Below are 18,360 nucleotides of genomic sequence, written 5' to 3'. Positions count from 1 at the left end.
TTTAATCTCTGAGCAGATGGTAATAATAAGACATCCTAGTTTAAAGCAGGCTCTGTGGTTAAAGCTGCATAACATCTTAAAGTGATAAACTACAGATTCCATAGGTTGTTATTCTGATCAGTAATTATACTACTTGATGTTTTTGTTCATTCGTGCTTTAAGATTGCCATAATAGAGGTTCACAGCAACTTCCCTGTGTACATCTGCTCCGTAAAGTCTACTGTAGGAGGAGCTGAGACTTTAATATAATATCTGTGGCCTTCACCAGGTTAAAGTACTTCTCCTGGTTCTTGTTGTTCCAGTTAAAGAGAAGTTATTGCAGTCAGCCTACACCCAGTTATTGTCATCACTCTCTAATGGCTTTAATTACTCAAAACCAAAACACAAAAACAAAACCAAACCAACCAACCGCTGCCAACAACAACAGAAAAAAAACCAAACCCAAACCAAAAAACGAACAAAACCCCAAAACCACAACAAAACCCAAAACCAACCAACCAAAACAACCAACTTCAACTCAAACTACCGAGTAGTGTGTTAAGCTTAACTGCTTAACTTTAGAGTCATGTTCCTTAATTCAGATATTAATGCTATCTGAGGAAGCTCTAACCTGTTTGAAAGAGGATGGTACTGAGTAGCTCAGTGGGTAGGGAGCTATGAGTGGGGAACTCTTCTCCTGGAAAATATAAAGGCTACATGTCTATAACTTAATTTGGGAGCTGCTGTGACCTGAGAGACTGGAAGAGAAAAGCCACTAATCTATAATTAGTAACAAAAAGTGTGAAAATGCTTGTGCCCTTGAGACTTAAGACAGCCGGTCTCAGCTTTCATGAGAAGATAGCTGTGTCACCCTGGAGCACTGACTGGGTGCATGTGCTCTGAGAAGTTATTCTGTACCTGCATTTAGGTGTTGAAACTACATGTGTGTTCAGTTTGGGGAATGTGGGAATGAGAGAAGATAGAAAATAGCATCAACTCTGGATATCTGTGTAAAATTTTTTTTAGTGCCATTACCATAAACAAAAAATTGGGTCACAATAATGGGCTGTAAGCTGTTCTTAAAGGACTTCTTATAGGGTTAAGAGCTGACAAGAGTTATGGAAAGGTTCTTGGGCCTAAAGTAAAAGGTGGTGAAGATTATTTGACTGTTTAGAAGGAAAGTATGGAAGTAAAACCCCCTTTATCTCATTGTACCTGACTTATGTTTTCGTAAAATAGTTTGGGGCATGTCAATGCAATGGATTTATAGCTCTGTGTTAAAATAGCAAAGAGGGAAGGAAGGTGAAGGAGTATTCCATAGAAGAGAGGGAGTCCTTGGCTGAAAGAGAAGCTTGAGCACTTGATGTCAAGTGCTTGCAGTTGTGTTGTAATGTGTCCTTATGTGGTTTCTGAGCTGGTGGCTAAGGGACAGCAAGCTATAAATATTTCTCCTTTTCTCCACTTATGTGGTCAATTGGAGCTTGCTGAAAATTTATTTAGAACTTAACCACTAAATTGGCAAATTAGACCAGCTTTCCTGCTTGTATTGGACTTTGCTCTTAAAAAGGCAAAGTGAATCTATAGGCTTAAGTGGTTTAAGTTGTGGAATGCATTCTTAAAAGATGCAGGTTCTAGAAGAGGATCTGGAAGCTTTGGCAGAGTATCCAGGAGAAAGATTTTTCTTATCTTGTTGAAGAAGACTTTTGAGGGATCAGCCTTACTGGGATCAGCCTTTTTATCCATTTACATAAAACCACTGAGCTATTGCTGTTTACTAAAAAATGTTTATTTTCATTAACAAATGTATTCAAACATCTGGTCTCAACTTGCACAGTTAATGGGTATGCAGTCTGTTTGCAGTGGCCCTTTGAAACACTGGAGACATTTCTGAAAAGGCTCAAATTCTGAGCCTGGGCTCTAGCTAAAATTATATCAAAAAGTATGCAGCCTGTGTTGTTCCACAGTTATCCTCCTTGACACTGTATTCTTACACCAATGAGGTTTCTCTGTGGTTCTTCCTCTTATCTTGTCTGTCTTCTCATGCATCCCTTTTGAGAAGTTTTAGGAAGCAGCATAGTGAATTCCAAATGAGTTCTCCTGGCCTACCAGAGAGATTGCCTCCCTCCTTCCCAACAGTCTGATCTGGGTCATCTGATCCCCAGCTGAGCCGAATCAGCTGTTGCTGCGTGTACAGGAGGGATAAATTGACCCTCACTTTGAAGATCCAACTGCCTTTGCTTGGAAAACTACAGCAAACAAAACATGCTTTTGTTATCTCCCTGAGACTGAGCTGAAGCATATGATTGAAAGGATTATGCCATACTAGGTTACTAAATATACTTTTGCGTGACTCTCTTATGCTGAAAAGAAAAACACGATCGCCATCTCCAGTAACAATGGGAGTACCTTCTCTTGGTGGACATCAGTGCCAAAACATTATTTTAGTACTTTCTCAGGTCATTAGTACAGAAAACAGTGCAGCTCTCTTGGCAGGCTCTGCCAGGAGGAAGGGCAGTTTCCAATTTGGTGGGCATCTGTCTGCTGCATTTGAAAGCAGCAATTCAGACTGGCAGTGAAGGAGGATTGAAAGCTGGTGCTGAGCACAGTAGTGATTAGCTTACAGTAGTTCAGAGCTACTTCAGTCTTTACAGTGGAGAAATGGCAGTGTGTTCACCCTCTACTCTCAGAGAAGTGGATTGCAGAATAGTCAATGTTGCAGCCTGGTTGCTTGTTGCTACGAAAGGGGTTAGAAAATAAAGGCATCTTTTGAGATAGGTGCCTTGCTGTCCTGTGACTGAAGGCCTTGAAACTTTGGTCTGGCCAGCTAGCTAGAAAGCAAGCTTTGTACCTGGGAGAATCACCTGAAAACATTCCCATCCAGCATTATATTGGTCTTGTCCATGTCTGTTGCGGAAGGTTTTTGTTTATCTAAATAACTGTCTGATGCTTAGGCTGGGAAGTTTTTGTGAGGCCACCGGTTGCTACTGGCTCACTTCAAGCAAAACTTAAAATCTGGTAGCTCATTGTCACAGGCACATGGTTTGCAGGAGATTGTGATACTTAATATTGTCTTCTAAGAGTTTTGTAGAGAGAGCCAGTGGCTAAGGGAAGCATGTTCCTTTGGCCTCTTACTGGAGAGTCACTTGGAAAAATCATTACATTACGGTGTGTGCTGGGTCCTACCAGAAGTCAGCAGTTGTGGTGGTTATTGCTGCAGTGCAAGCTGTTTGGATAGGCAGCCGTGCTTTCAAATCTGAAAGTGGCAATGGGATTGCTAAGTCTTGTAACCGTACTGTGTGCTTGTTGCTTTGAGATACAGTTGTATGACTACTCCCAGGACAGCTATGTAAAAGCTTGGTGAAACAGTCTAAACCAGTATATTTAATGTAGTGTTGAAGCTTTTCTTTGCTGACAGGGGATGTGCTACTGAACATAATAGGCCCCTGCATTCTGTGTCATCTTGTGAGTTGTCTTGTGGATGTTACACTCCTGGTTAGATTTGTTAGGTTTGCTCTTCTGAAGGTAGAAATGTTGCTGGCAGAGGGGGATAGATATACTTTTATTGCATACTGGAAGTTGGTAAACACTTGTGACCCAAGTTTATAACATACACTGATGGAAAGCTGCATGGGGAAACGTGTTAATTGTCTCTTTGCCTCACTAAAAATGTTTTTACTTGATGCACGTTGACCTTAAAGCAAAGGGTTAAGCTGTCTTGCATGGCTGCTTTTTGTCCTGGAAAGAATCAGCAGTGAAAGTTAGGCTGTCAGCTCTATTTGCATTTCCTAGCTATTGTCTGCTTGCCAGCATCTTTTAAATGTTTTAAATGTAGCTTTTGTATTTTTCTAATGCATAACATTTGTATGCAGTGTTTCTTGTGATGATGCCAGAACAGCCATATAGTAAATATTTAATAAGAGTAGTAAAGATTTCTTGTTCTCAACAGGCTGAAGTCCTGATCTAAAGGAAATGAAATTGCCATTTTAAATTATTTATGACATGCTGCATGTGATGTGGGTTTTTTTTGGTTTATGATACATAGATGGCAGGAGTAATGGTCTCAGTTTAGTTAAGATAAAAATGGTGTAGGTGGGTTTTAAGCATGATAAAAATCTAAGTAATCCCACTTTTATGGCTGAGGGTGATACACGTTCATCCGAAGTGGTAGCTGCAGTACAAGCCGGACGTTGGAAATTCTTCTGTTGCTCCATACTTCAGCTGACTCAATATTAGGAGAGCTTGCTTTGTAATCCTTTTTCTGAAAAGCATGAATTGTTTGCTTGAAAGTCTTTTTTCGAAATGTATTTTTTTTACAATGGTAGACATGGCTATCAACTCTCAAGGGAACATGAATTTCACTTGCAATTTACTAGTATTTAAAGATGACAGTGATTATTGATATAGCTACAACTTCGGTGGAAGGGGAAAACGTGAAGCAGATGTGGTTCATGCTTTGAGCTGACAACTGAACATGTGAAAAGTACTCTTTCCTCTTTGTTTGAATGCAAAAGGAAAGTATGCAGGCTGGTTAAGAGTAGGGAAGAAGTAAACAGAAATAGTGAGGTATACAAGGTAAAGGAGACTGAAGTTGTTACAGAAGAAAAAAAGAAGTTGGTGTACCCCTCTGTGCTGGGACATAAAGCTTGAAGTGCAAGCCCTTGGATGTTTGGTTGAGAAACCACATACCTCTTCCCTTTCCCCTTCTTCACTATTACTGTTCCATTTTTGTTGCTTGGAATGAAAAGTGATAAAACTGAGGAGAAAAGTGAAGACTTCTGAAGGAGTTACAAGCCTACCTACTTCTCACAACAAGAGCCAGCCATTTGAGGAGGTATCTGTCTATCTTCTGAGAATGTGCTTCCTTCTTACCATTTTCATAGTATGTGGGGTTTGTGTATGTGCTTGTGTTTTTTTTTCCCTCAGAAACCCAGCTGTCTTCAGGGATAATAAATCTTTATTTCAAAACTGAGTCTATGCTAGTGATGGGAAATACATACTGTGATGGCCTTTACCTAGCTCACTCTAGGCTTTTAACTGCAGTTCTGGTCTGGTGAGAAGACACCATAGTTTTTAGAGCATTAAAAAAAGAGAATGAGCAAGATTTCCTGGCAAACAGGTAAGGGTTGTGCCTGAGAGGAATAATCATTTTTTTAAGTAAGAAACTCAACTTACTTTCATGCTCCAACACTACAGTTTATTTTTTATGTTGAGATTTACTTTTATGTACTAGTATTAGTTTTCTTTCTTGCTTATTGTACTTCAAACAACAATATAAGTTGCATGTTTTAAGTTTGAGTGTATCTGGAATGAAAGCACATTATTATCTTTAAAAATACATTAATACATCCAGCAACTTTTAACATAAATTATCCAAATTCACTTTTTTGTAAATGGGGAAAGCCAGATCCAAAGTACACCCATGGAAGGTTAAGCTCCATAAAAATGTAGTTCCTCCTTTATATTGTGTCTCAGTGGGACTGCAGTACTGTCTTCCTCTGTTTTCCTTTACAAGAAACCTATTGTAAAACCATTAGACTGTGTGTGTATATCTGGCTGTCCATTTTCCACTTCTGTAGAATTTAGCTGAGTAGTTGAAAGCACAGACATTATATTACTCTTCAAGTAATACCACCTCTGAAAATGCTGATAGTGACTCTGTTTTATGAGCCTGTTATATTTCTATTTTGGGTAAGACAGGAAGATAAAATTATTGCTACTGAGTGTGGCTGTGTTTTGGTGGGTTTTTTTTGTGCATTTCAGAGTATTATCTTGTCTCAATAAATACATGAGTACTATGAATTTTATTACAACAACATTAAAAAGGTTTTAATTATTTCTTTTTTAAATTGGTCATTAGGTTTGACTTACATCTACTGTGGTTTGCTTCAAAATGTGTTGAGGTATATTTAAGTGGTGGATGTTATTAGATGTAAGAAACAGGATGAAAGTGAGTTCACCTTTTTCATGATGATAATATTTCAACAGAAGAGGCATGAAAGCAACTTTTGCCAGTGGTATGAAATCTCTCTGCCAACTGTTTCTGATGTCTCTCGGGGGACAGAAATAGAGCCTGCTAGTTAACCTTCTAACAGTTGTTGTGTGTGCTGTATCCTTAGTGAAAGACATGATAGCAGATGTGCGCACGTTAATATTGCTGGGCATGGAAAAAGTCAGAGGACTTTTGTGTTCTGAAACATCCCATGGAATAGACTTGACAATTTAAGCTGTTTCTTTTGGGAGGAATAACTGTAGACTGTGTGTTTCTGTATGTGTATACACACATACACATGTAAAACTATTTTTGTGGAAACAAACTGTATGCTGTAGATACCAAGGATATAGATGTTCAGAGGATGAAATATGACCAAAAGAGAGATGTAACACTGCAAGTTTCCATATTCCTTCTCTGAGTAGCCCTTCCCATCTCGCTTATTTGAATACACCAGTTCTTGTGCTTCTGAAATGATCTGTCGTTCTGCCAAGTAACAAAATGTGTTTGGTGTTGTGTGTGTGGGGGTGTTTTGTTTTGTGTTTATTTGTTTGGTTGGTTTTTTAATGCTGCTTCCCATGTCTACTGCAGCAAAAGCAAATGTCGTGACAAAGCAAACAGCCAATTTCTGACTTGTCCTTGGTTGAATCCACACTTCGGTTTTCCTGCCCCTGTGTCTGAGCTTCCGAGAAACCTGTTTCTTCCCTGGGTTTCATGCTTAAGAGCCTTTTAGAAGCAGATGTTTGCACTCCTCTGCTTTCCTTTACTGTCTGTATATTGAGACCTCCTCCTAGAAGTTATTTTAGCATGCTCTGCTATTAGTTTGCTCTTTTGTAGGAAGGCTCATTATTTCCTCCAGGTCAGAGTGAAATCCTGTATCTTATGTAGAAGTCTTCCTGTCCAGGGCTGCCTTCAAAGCCCATTTACCACTCGCAAAGCTAACCACAGGATTGATCTGACTTCAGCTCTTAACTGGTGTGTACTCTTTGTAAAGTTCTGAGTTTTAACCTTGAGTATACCTGTGCTCCTTTGAAGTGCTAGAATGGGGTTGCTTATAGGGAATGGAGTGTTAAAATTTTCTCATAAGATTGAGCCAAACATAAATTCCAGCAGTTTTACTCTGTTTATATGCAGAGTAACTACAGAATATGCTCCTTTTTCTTCTTTTTTGGTGAGGAGACTGGTGTAAGAAAGGAACACTGAAATAAAGTACTGTTTTTGCTGTGTTTAACTCCTTGAGATAAGGAGAGAGAAAAATAAGAAGGAAAATTTAAAATAAATAAGGGAAAATTACTAGCTTAGAATTACTGTTACATTAACATCTTGTGAATACCTTTAACTTTCCATTTAGATATAGCTTTATTCAGCATGACTGTAGCTAAGGGTAGCAGCAAACAATCATTGAAGCTTAAAGAACATTTTAAAAATTTCATATTTGTTCTGAAACGGTTTGTTTTATTTTTACAGAATACTGTTTGTCTTGTTTGTGTGTTGGGTTTTTTTTTTTTTTTGTTTTTCTTTTTTGTGGGGGGGGAGGTTTTGTTTGTTTGGTGTTTTTTTGTTTTAAATTATATTTTTTTCTGATTAAAAAGGCATCCTAGAGAAGGAATGATGACGCAGATTCTTCCAAAATGGTTAATGAGCTGCAATCTATGCTTTCAGTAGACAGACAGGCTAGAAACAGGTTGTCCATTAAGCAAATACATTTCTTGTAGAAGGTCTTAATACTCTTGAGTATTTTTGATTGATAAGTTGCAGGTGCATACAGACTTCTGTGTTGTTCTTCAACTCTCTCCATGCTTTTGGTGGTCTAATGTGGCCGTGGGTCATGCACTTTTTCAATTCTGAAAATCAGTTCTCATGGAAAAGTGGTAGGCAGGTGGAGAGCTGCAATTTGGTGTGGAGAAGGGGGCAGAGAGTGAAACTTTGGAAGTTATGTAAACCACTCGGTTGTTTATCGGAGCATACCATATTGTGGACTGGGGTTTCCATTTCATACTTCAATTATTTAAAACTTTTGAAGAATTAAGCACTTGTCAGTGTTAATCAGTTTAAATGTAAACTTAAAAATTAAACTCAAGAGAATGCTTAGACCCAGTTCCACAGGTTGTTTGTTAGGACACCTATGGAAAGATGCTATGCCCTGCATGAAGAGAATTTCTGATATCTAGGAATCTGGAAGGTATCAGGAGTCAGGAGGTATGAGAAATTAAGAGCCATCTTGTTTTTCTGGTGGTTTCTGGAGAAGTCCCTGAAGGCTTCTGTTGCAGCACAGCTTGTTTGAAATATACCTCCCCGATGGATAGGCTGTAAATTATGTTTTCTTCTCTTGATTAGCAGTATTACTGTGTACCACAGTGCCAACATTAGACTCATCTACTACAGAGATATTGATAAAAGCCTAATCAGTAGAGGCAACTGCTTAGATGGTAATGGCTCTTTCCTACAGTGCCATATTTGTAACATTGATGACCTAGAGTAATGTGACTCTTGGTCTGATATTGCTGCAATAGAGGTGGAAATAAAGGAAGAAGGAAGAAGGTGTTGCCTCCACAAAGAATTAGAAAATATTTTCTAAAATCAGTTTAATCAATTTAATAAATTTCCTTCTCTTTGTATTTTCCTAATCTGGTGGTATTGCATACTACCGTGCCATTTAGTAAAAGGTAAATTCACTCAAGTATGGTTAAGTAAATTGTTTGAACTTAGAATGAAACCTCATTAATTTTCTTGGCAGTTACTGTCTTTTATTAAGTATTACACTTTTTAAAAATTGTGGCATTGTGATGGTACATATAGACATTACCCTACTTCTATGTATTAATAAAGAAAAAAAATAATCCCTTTTTACTGTAGAGGTATTTCAGGATGTGCCTCTGATATAATCTCTGCTCCTTGTATGTGCATGTTGGAAGCCTTTATGCTGTAATGCATCCTGTACGCTGCTGTTATGCATTGTGGAGAAGTAACTTCATTCTCTCCATTATTAGCACAGCTTTCTGATGTCTCATGGCCTTCCCTTTCTGTGTTCCCCAGCAGTAACACTGTCTGTGGAGCATTCTTTCTTCTAATTAGTATTACACACCCTCTGAATCTGCTTCCGTGAAAAAGTGTTGCTCTCATTTCTCCAGTAATCAGGCTTGTTACTGAGAAAGTTGCGTGTGACAAGTGTCAGTGGCAAGTAAACTTTTGTTCATTGATATTTTTGCTTTAGTATCTGAATTGTTCTTGATTTTTTTTCAGGACAAGTCTAAGCCACCAAAAGTGAATGAAGGGCACTCAGTTGCATCTGGCATGCACTTCATAGTTCTCCAGAACAAGTTTGTCCTGGTTTAAGCCCTGAAGCGTAAATGGCAAAAGCAAAGACTGAGGTATCACATCAGGTCATCTGAGCATGTTAAAGCCAAAAGATGAACTGCAACTCGTAGTTTTACATTCTCAAGACAACCTAGTGAATAGGATGACTAAAAGAACAAACTGTTAGATATCTAGTTTGCAATTATGAAGTAAGAAGTTTTGTTATAAAACGAGATTATTAAGCTTCTTCAGTTTAGTACTCTTGTGTCACACTTTGTGGACTAAATTGCAAGAAGGTAGCTATTCATGTGCCTGGTTCTTAGGAGGATAAGCCATCTCATATATAATTGCTGTCAGAAGAGTTAAAACTTTTTAGAAACAAAGAAACAAAAAAAAATTCTCAAGTAACCATCCAGTATGTAACTCATTTAATACATTCAAGAATTCTTTTAATTTTGGCTTTGGGAGATTAGTTAGGTTGGTACTGGGCTTGCAAGGCTTAACAAGGACGTGCTCATGAATTGCTGTCTCTGTTTCCAGCTCTGGGTGAACTGGAAGAGGTTATTTCACATGCAGTGCAGAAGCCACGTTCTAGACAGGATAAGCAGCTTAGCCAGGGTCCCTCAAACCTACATGCAACAGTGAAAACTAGAATTTGCATAGTGAATGACCTCAATAGACTGGGCTTTCTAATAAAAAAAGTTCAACTAAAATGAAGATTTTAATCTTTTGGCAGCAGCACTTGATCTGTCCATTGACAGGACTGGCAGAAGTGGCCCGGTGTGCTACAGGGTGGGTGAAGCAATGGTGGCAGTGAAGGCACTGGCGTTGTCTGCTACCACTTTCTCCCTACCTGATTTCCACTTAACCATTGCCTGGGCATTAGTACTGAGAAGTCTGTACTTTGAAGACAAGTTTAAAAAACCTCATACATCTGTCTAATGTTAAAAAATCATTCTTACCTGTGTTGAAGCTGAGATTTCAGATCGGCTGCAAGTAAATTAATTTTTCCTGGCTTTTGTACTGAGTTTAAGTGAGGTGTTATTTAAGGAGATAAATTAACATCAGCCAAGTTGGCCTTTATTCTGAGGGTACTTTTGTCTGAAAAGCCTCTTAGAAAAGTCCCTTCTAAATGTCTGTTGCAATCTTGGCTTTTTTATCTCACTCTTGCAGAGGGAGGTGCCTATAATGATGACTTTGCCAAAAATCCCATGGTATTGTTTTAAAAATCTGTATAGCAAGAGATAACAAACCACATCTGTCCTTTCAAGAAATTGCCTTCGAAGTGTAGCTGAGTAACGCTGGGCAAGAAGTGAAACCCGTGGTACTGTTCAAGATTATATACTTCAAATAACTTCATTCAGAAGTTATTCAGGTTTGGTCTCCTACTTAATAAATATGTTGCTCTAAGCACACTTTTTTCCTAGACATCCTTTTAACATTTGCCTTGCACTCTGCTGCCTTTGTTTTTGTTCATGCCAATGACTAGAATGTTATTAAAACAACAACACAAAAGAAGGTTATGTTGACTAAAGAGCAAGAAGAGAAGATGTGTTATTATAGCAAGATGTACATCTACAACCTTTAACATTGCCCTATCTGTCTGCTTAAACTGTATTCAGCTCTCTGCAGTGTGATACCAATTACGCTTGCCAGTGTGGTAATGACCAGGGTAAAGTATTTCACTTTAACAAGTGTTGAGGATTTAGTCTAAGCAGCTCAACTGTAGTTTTATGCAGAAAAAGAAACTGCAGAATCAGTGAATGCTTATACAGAAGATAACAATATTTCCCCTTCTCCAAGATCAAGTAGTTGATTTAAATAAAGAAATTAAAGCAATTTCAAGCAGGTTTGGTTTTTTTAGCTGTGTTTTTATTTGGGGGAGTGGTTGTGTCTTTTGGGTTTATGGCTTTCCTGAAGAGACCTCCCTGCTGGGTGAGCACCTGAGGTTCATGTGGTTTGTCATTTCGATTTTAATATCTACACCAGAGGAGTGAGGAGCCTGTGGTGGCTGGGGGAGCGGTCCCCTGCTCCCTCTGTGCTGCAATCACTGCAGGGCTGGTGAGCTACCTCTGACTTGACATGCCTGCTAGGTAGTGGTATTCTGACTTCACCTGTTTTTCTTGTGACTGTTCATGATTTCACAGGCTCGGGTGCAGATTTTATATGTTGGGGCATGCTGAGGTGGTGTGCGTGTCACCATCTGTGCTCGCAAAGGTATTTTTTTCCATAGGAAGAGGGAGGAAAGATAGTACTTTGAGGAAAGCAGAAACAGACAGGATTGAGCAGTGTCACAAGAACAATGAAGGTCTTATAATTTTGAAGTTGAGGGTTCTGTTTGATTGCTTCTAAAACCTTTTGATAGTCAAATATCTCTTCTAGTCACAATCGAAAGTTGAAATAGAAAAAGAATGAAAAATTAAGATTAAGCAATTTAATTCTATTTACTGGCATATTTATTAGAGGGAGTTTGCTACTCGTGATAGTTCTTAAAACAACAAAACCAAGAAGCTTCCAAACTCTTCGAAAAATTTGTCACACTTAAAAAGCTGGACAAAGATTCTAATTCTCTGTCCTTCTAGAAGCAATGACTGCATAATCTGACAAAAATGAGCATACTGTAATTTAATATATCATTATTAGTGTAATAAGAAAGCTATTCCATGCTCTACTTGCTTTCATGCTATTAATAAAAGGCTGCCATATTATATTACTTGGTTTCTGAGCTGTGACTTAAATTTTTCACCCTTCAAGCAGGCCAAATTCAGTGATCTGATGCCTACTACATTATTTCATATACAAAGACAGATGAAGTGACAGAATAGCTGCAGTTTATGAAACTTTGACATTTCAAGAGGATACAACAAAAGGCATCAAGAGACTTTGACAGCTAGTGAGCTACATCAAAAATGCCTCACAGGATTGAAAGGTTGCACTGTCATTCAATTTGATGTGATAATGGAATGCCAGTATTTTGCTGTATGCTAACTTTTTTAATGTAAGCATACATCTAAATATGTACAAACCATAACCCACGTAGAGAGCGTTTGAGCTGAAACTATTTTGAGACTGGAAGCAAGGATTGTTTTTCATATTCTTGCTTGTCCATAGGCATTTGCTAATACCTGCTGTTAGAGTAACTAGTTATTTGTCTGCTGTTTTGTTCTAACAAAGTCTAGTTTTCTCTAGACTGTTACGCTAAGACAAAGTAGGAGTTTTTATATTAATGCCATGCTGTTAGTTATTTCAAGACCCCCAGAAAGTTCAAACAGACCTTAAATAAGACAGACCAGTGTGCAAACAGGTGTCTCAGCTTGCCAGTGAGAAGGCTTATATAGTGATGACAGAAAAGGGGAATTGAAAGAAAAGTCTTGAACAGGAGCCAAAATCGAGCCAAAACCATGCCTCAGATAAGAAAGCTTTTCAGGCATCCTCACAGTCTAGTATTATAGGATTGGAGAAGGTAAATGCAGAGAGCTTGGACGTAGCAAGCTGAGGTTTCGCGGAGGTGTGGGGAAGAGACTGGAGTGGTGGTTAATGAATAATGTTTGGCTGAGAAAGAGCTGCCGTAAGGCAGTATTGCTAAATGAAGGTGTGATGAGCTGGTAGAAACCTCCCAGGAACTTGCAAAGGGGCTGAATGGTTTTTCAAACTGTTGGGAAGTTCAGGAGGGGGCAGCGAATGGGCAGGTGAACAGAAAATGCAAGGATTCCTTTTTAGTCTTTGGGACTGGAGGTGTTGTCAACATCTGCTGTAATAAAACGTGAAAAGAATACTAGCTTCATTGTAATAAATCTTTATCATTCCTTGAACTGAAAACAGAAAACTGAAAGCTGTAAAGTTTCTTTGGATAATATTTGACTGGGTGATGTATGCCTGAAAAAACTTCTGTCCCTTTTTTCTTGTTGTCTCTTTCCTGAATTCTAATGTGTCAGCAAATTAAGTCCTCTTAAATGCTGTGTGTAAAAATAGATAAGCTGATTAAATGCTGAGTCTTGTGTGCTTTTATCAAAATGCTGTGTGCCTTTTAAAAAAGGTAGTAGACTAAAATACCTGCTTTAAAATGAGCATACTGGTGCTGTAAGCTGTCCATATATATATATATACTTGTACATATACTTATATACTTATGTACTTATACATATACTTATATATAACTGAATATAGTGTATATATAGTATGATTATTAATATATAATATAGAAGTATGGGCATGGACAAGAGGAACTGTCTTTTAATTCATGTGTTGAGAGCGAATCAGTAAAATTAATAGGAGAGCATCATGCAGACCAGATGATATTCACTCATGTTGTAAACTACCTCAGATACGGAAGTATCAGCTTTTTTGGTTATAAGTATGTAATCCATCTCTAGTGTCAGGTTGTGTGTGCTGGAGGAGTCCAAGATGCAAGTGTGATACCATAGGGGCCTCAGAGAGAAACAGAACTGGGAGTTTCAAGGAAACAAAGTATCATAAAAATTCTATAAATGCATAAATACAATAAAGAGATTATGGCTTTTTTTAGCTAGAAGTTGTGCTTCACAAGGCAGTTAGAATCCCTTGAAGGGGGAACAAGTATATGGCTGGTATAATGCACTTCGATTTATAAAAAGCATTTAACAAGACCTCCTGCCAAAGGCTTTTAAAGGAAGTCAGCTGTTGTGGATTAAGAGGAACCGCCTCCTGTTGTATTAATAACTGGCCAGAAGATGAGAAAAGGGTAAGGCTAAATGATCAGTTTCCACAGAGGTCTTTCCAGTGGAATCTTCAAGGATATGTGCCCTCAGCAAACTCATACATGTTCTAGACAAAGGAACGAAGTATGCCGACATTCAGCTAGAGATATGAAATCACACAATCCAGAATCAACTGTGAGATATTCAAGAAGAATTTTGAAGTACAGAGAAACTGGAAAATAAGTAGCTGCTGGGATTCAACATTGCTAAATGCAAAATAATTCATACTACAGGAAGAAAATGAAAACAGTTGTTCTACATATGGCTGCCTTGAGAGAGTCCTAGCTAGCTGTCATCCTTCGGGAGGAATTTTGTTGTTATTGTGGGTGGTTCCTTGAAGGCATAAGCTTTGTGCTCAGAAGCTGTAAAAAAAGTGGAAACAAAGGCAGAAGTGTTAAGGAAAATAGTAGAATGAAATAAATAACTTACGTTTTTTCTATGGATAAACAACATTTAATCCAATTCCTTGTATTCCTTAAACACGTGTTCATTAGAGCATAAGCAAAACAGCGCTGGGTGCGCGGGGGATTCGCTCTGCCCAGCACGCACACTTTTAACAATAAGAAGTGTGCTTAAATACAGTATGGTATTACATATTCATAATGACCCCAGAAATGCCTATACATATTCATGACCTTTCCCGCTTTTTATTAAAATGAGTCTCAGATAACCATTTACATATTCCCCTCCTTGACCCTCTGCTGTTGCGCCTGCGCAATGTCACTTGGTGAATTTGAGGAAGGGTCTTTAGGGGTCTTTGGATGAAGGCTCCTTCAGCTTCGTCACAGTGGACTTTTTACCTTTGGCTCATTAGGAGGAACTGTCTGGAACCCAAGCTACCAAACCGACTGAAACCAGACTGGCGCCCCCTTTTTGCTATAAATCTTGGCTATCTTGTCTCCTCAAGGTTGCAGCTGATGCTGTAAAACTTCTTATCTCGGCATTTAATGAAGTCCTGCTTTTTTAGCACAATTAGTTACATACAGCTCTAAACTAGATATTAATAATGTGGTTTAAAATGTTAGCTTGTTAGTAGGCCCTTATTATATAGTTGCTTAACCCTTAAAATGTTAGTTCCCTCTATCAATATAACTTCCTAAACAAGTTTCATAACTTTTTACATAGAACTTAACCACCTTTCCCTTTTCCAAGTTCAGAGTCCGTGCCTCATTTGGTTATACCTGTAAACATTAAACATCTTAGCATGAATCACAACTGCATTTTTCACAAGAAGATGGAACAGAAAACATCTTTACTGTTACTCCTTGCTGTACTAGATAATTTATGTGTCTTTGGTCACTGCCTCAGACCATGAGTAATGGTGACTGGGATAGTTGCTGTGGCATGCATTCCACCTGAGGGAAAGCTAAACAGGACCGATTGGTGAGAAGAAAGTTTGTGGGTAGAATTTAAGCAGGAATTTCTTCTGGAAAAGGGCCCTTAAAGCTTCCATGCTTTGGTCTAGCAAGTCCAGTCACTTATTGCAAGGGAATTGCCATTACATGGATTACTGTATGAGTACAGAAAGATACTTTTCAGACTGGATTTATGGAGAGTGTTACAGAGGATCTTAAAGAGTCCTGATCTGTTTAGGAATTGATAGTAAATATAAACATAACACACTGCAAAAATAACTGGGCTTGTCAAGGCTGACACTTATCAGTATTTCTGTTGTCTATGAATGGTTGTCTCCTGTGTAGAACTTGAAAATTTTGGTTTCCGTTATCTACATATAGGAATATAAATGTGGCTAACTTGGGTATGTGAACTTTGAAACCTGAACAATTGCAATCTTAATAGTAGACATATTAATCACCTACAGGACCTGATTGTCTACAACAGGAGAAGCTGTAGTGAACTCTTTAAAGCCAGGGCAGTTTTAGTCACCTTCATGCCTGAAGTGAAAACTTTGGCTGTAACTTTCACCTTCGCAAAGGGAAGGATTTTGTTTCCTGTTCAGAGACTGTGGTGTGTGTTTCTGGGTCATGTTTATGGCAGGACACTGTTGCTGTTGTGAAGAGAAACGCAGGTGTTACAACTTCAGTTGAGGAATTTTTCTTCTGTGTGTCACCTTGAATGCTCATCAAATGAACAAGCTGAATAGTCTCCTCCCTGGAGGTTGCTGTGGTGGTTGGTGAGCACCTTCCGTAGATTGCTGTCAGGTGTTACAGGTAGTAGAAGAGAAAGCTCGTCATCTAATGTAGGCTGCCAGAAGCTAATTTTAATTTTAAATTTGATGTAAGGAAGTGAGGGTATTAACCCTTCCTTTCATTTCCTCATAAAACTAGTAGAAATCCATGACAATTTCCTGAATTTTTTTTTCTCACCTCCACAATCTGAATAAAAATATAGGGAATTCTTCTCACATGGACTGCGTAGATCTGGAAAACAGTTCTGTTTGAAGTTCTGGATTTTCTATTTAATGCTGTCTGGCCTTACATTTAAATGTCATGCAACACAATAAATTGCAACTTATGCATTGCAGAAAGGGGGCAATTAGACATCCCAAGTTTTCTATATTATTCTGAACAAACAAGGTAAAATAAATCACCTTGTCATGTAAGCAACTGAGCAAAAGTTACAAGATACTGACAAACTTCTCAAAACATTTTTCCATCCCGAGATTATTTACTTTAAAGAAAAAACAATAAACACATCAGTATCTTATGCAAATTCAAACTGATGGAAACTGTTTTTTTTTTCTGTATTGAGCTGTGTAAGTGTGCGCATTAAACTTTTTTCTTCATTCATATATTCAGTCTTCTGAGCAGAATGAGAAGCTCACTGGCACTACATAATTCCGTAATCTAAGAAAATACTGTGAGTTTTGAACTGGGGTGGGTTAGTTTTCTCAAATTTCAAAACCAGCTCTGAAACGGTAAATTTTTTTCTGTTTACATTTTTATCAACTGATGGCTGTTTTGTACATGCCCTTTTGGTGTAACTTGCTCCATTTCAGACATCATTTACCTGAGCCCTTCCTCTTCCTTGGTCTGACCTGTTCTTCCTTGTCACATACAGGAGTGGTTCTGCTTTGTACCTTCTTTCCCAACCTCAGCTGGCATCTGAAGTGGAGAGCAAGTTTTAAAGTAACTTACAATGTAGGTACTAACTGTGGGAAGGAGGATACTTGTGGTTTGTGGTGGTGGTGCTGTTGTTGTTCTTTTTCCAGATAATATGATCTGTGTGCACACTATTTTTAGCATAAGAATAGGGCTTTCTAACTGATGTGCTTTTTATTTTACTGTATCGTTTGCTGATTACAAGTAACTGTTTCTGGTAAATAAGACAACTTGAGAACAGTTACCTTATAAATAGATATTACCACTGCATCTTTCTCACTAACTTCTAATTGATTTAGGATTGAAATAAAAACATTTTGGAGACTGAAAAGCAGAAGGGGAATACCTTGTAAAGCCCAAGGCAGGAGTTAGTAAGTAATACAGATAAAAGTCATCCACTAGCTGCTCTGGGTAAACAGCAGTGAGTAAAAAGTGATAAACGCCACACCATAAGCCACTGCATAGAGACACCTGGAGACAATGGCCTTTAGAGCCTATCTCTCCTCTTTGTTTTCACCTTTATATCTTTTTTGAGGGAGCTGTTTAGAGTTGGGTTTTGCTTGAAATCAATTTAGTGTTTCTCACTTTTTGCAGGATATAAAGTTACATTTATAGTAAATGCTCTGTTTAAAATAGAACGCCTCAGATCTTTCAAAATCTTGTTCATTGCTTTTAGGGCCTGAACAGAGAGGACAGAAAAGAATGGGGTTATGTTTTGAATTTACATAATGTTAATAGGCTGAAAATGTGGAAGATGTCTTTTTTCAAAGCTTTTTTCTATTGATTATTTAAAGGAGATGCACTTAAATAGTTAACCTAATGGAAGAGATTTCTGAATGCAGTCTTCAGTGAAATGTATTCAGATAAAATGAAGGTCACTTTTTTAGTGAAAACAAACAATACACAACCACAGCTCTAAATTAAGTTTGACATAATCAGCATAGTCTGGTTAAAACATAATGCTGTATTTAGACAAACATACTACAAAGTCAGAAAGGGAAGTTGATACAAATTGAGGATTTTTATTTACTGTGTTAGAAATTGTATCCTAGGGGGACTACTTCCAAAAGATGGTTGGTTTTCTCCCTCAAATTGAAATCTGTGAAAATAAACTGAAGTTGTTATTGAGAGTTCTGGTGTACCTGAATCTGTTACAACTCAGAATAATCTGCAGTTTGTGTGGAGTAAATTGCATAGCAATAAAACATAATTATTCAACCTGGATTTTTTGATTTTGCATTTTAAAATTTTGATTATAATTTCCTGATCTATCTTGGAACTGTGTGTCTACATAATA

The 18,360-nt window shown here is 38.0% G+C and overlaps 1 protein-coding gene across 2 annotated transcripts in view; it reads left to right on the top strand.

Moving 5' to 3' along the window:
- The window catches only part of ATP11A (ATPase phospholipid transporting 11A), a gene marked incomplete at both ends in the record, with an annotated part of 126,740 nt that overhangs the window by 13,803 nt on the left and 94,577 nt on the right, over positions 1-18,360 (top strand). The window lies entirely within an intron of this gene.

The sequence above is a fragment of the Nesoenas mayeri genome (genome assembly GCF_963082525.1).
Source record: "Nesoenas mayeri genome assembly, chromosome: 1".
NCBI lineage: Eukaryota > Metazoa > Chordata > Aves > Columbiformes > Columbidae > Nesoenas > Nesoenas mayeri.
Note: the sequence above shows the minus strand (reverse complement) of the source record. Positions and strands in the feature narration are given on the sequence as shown.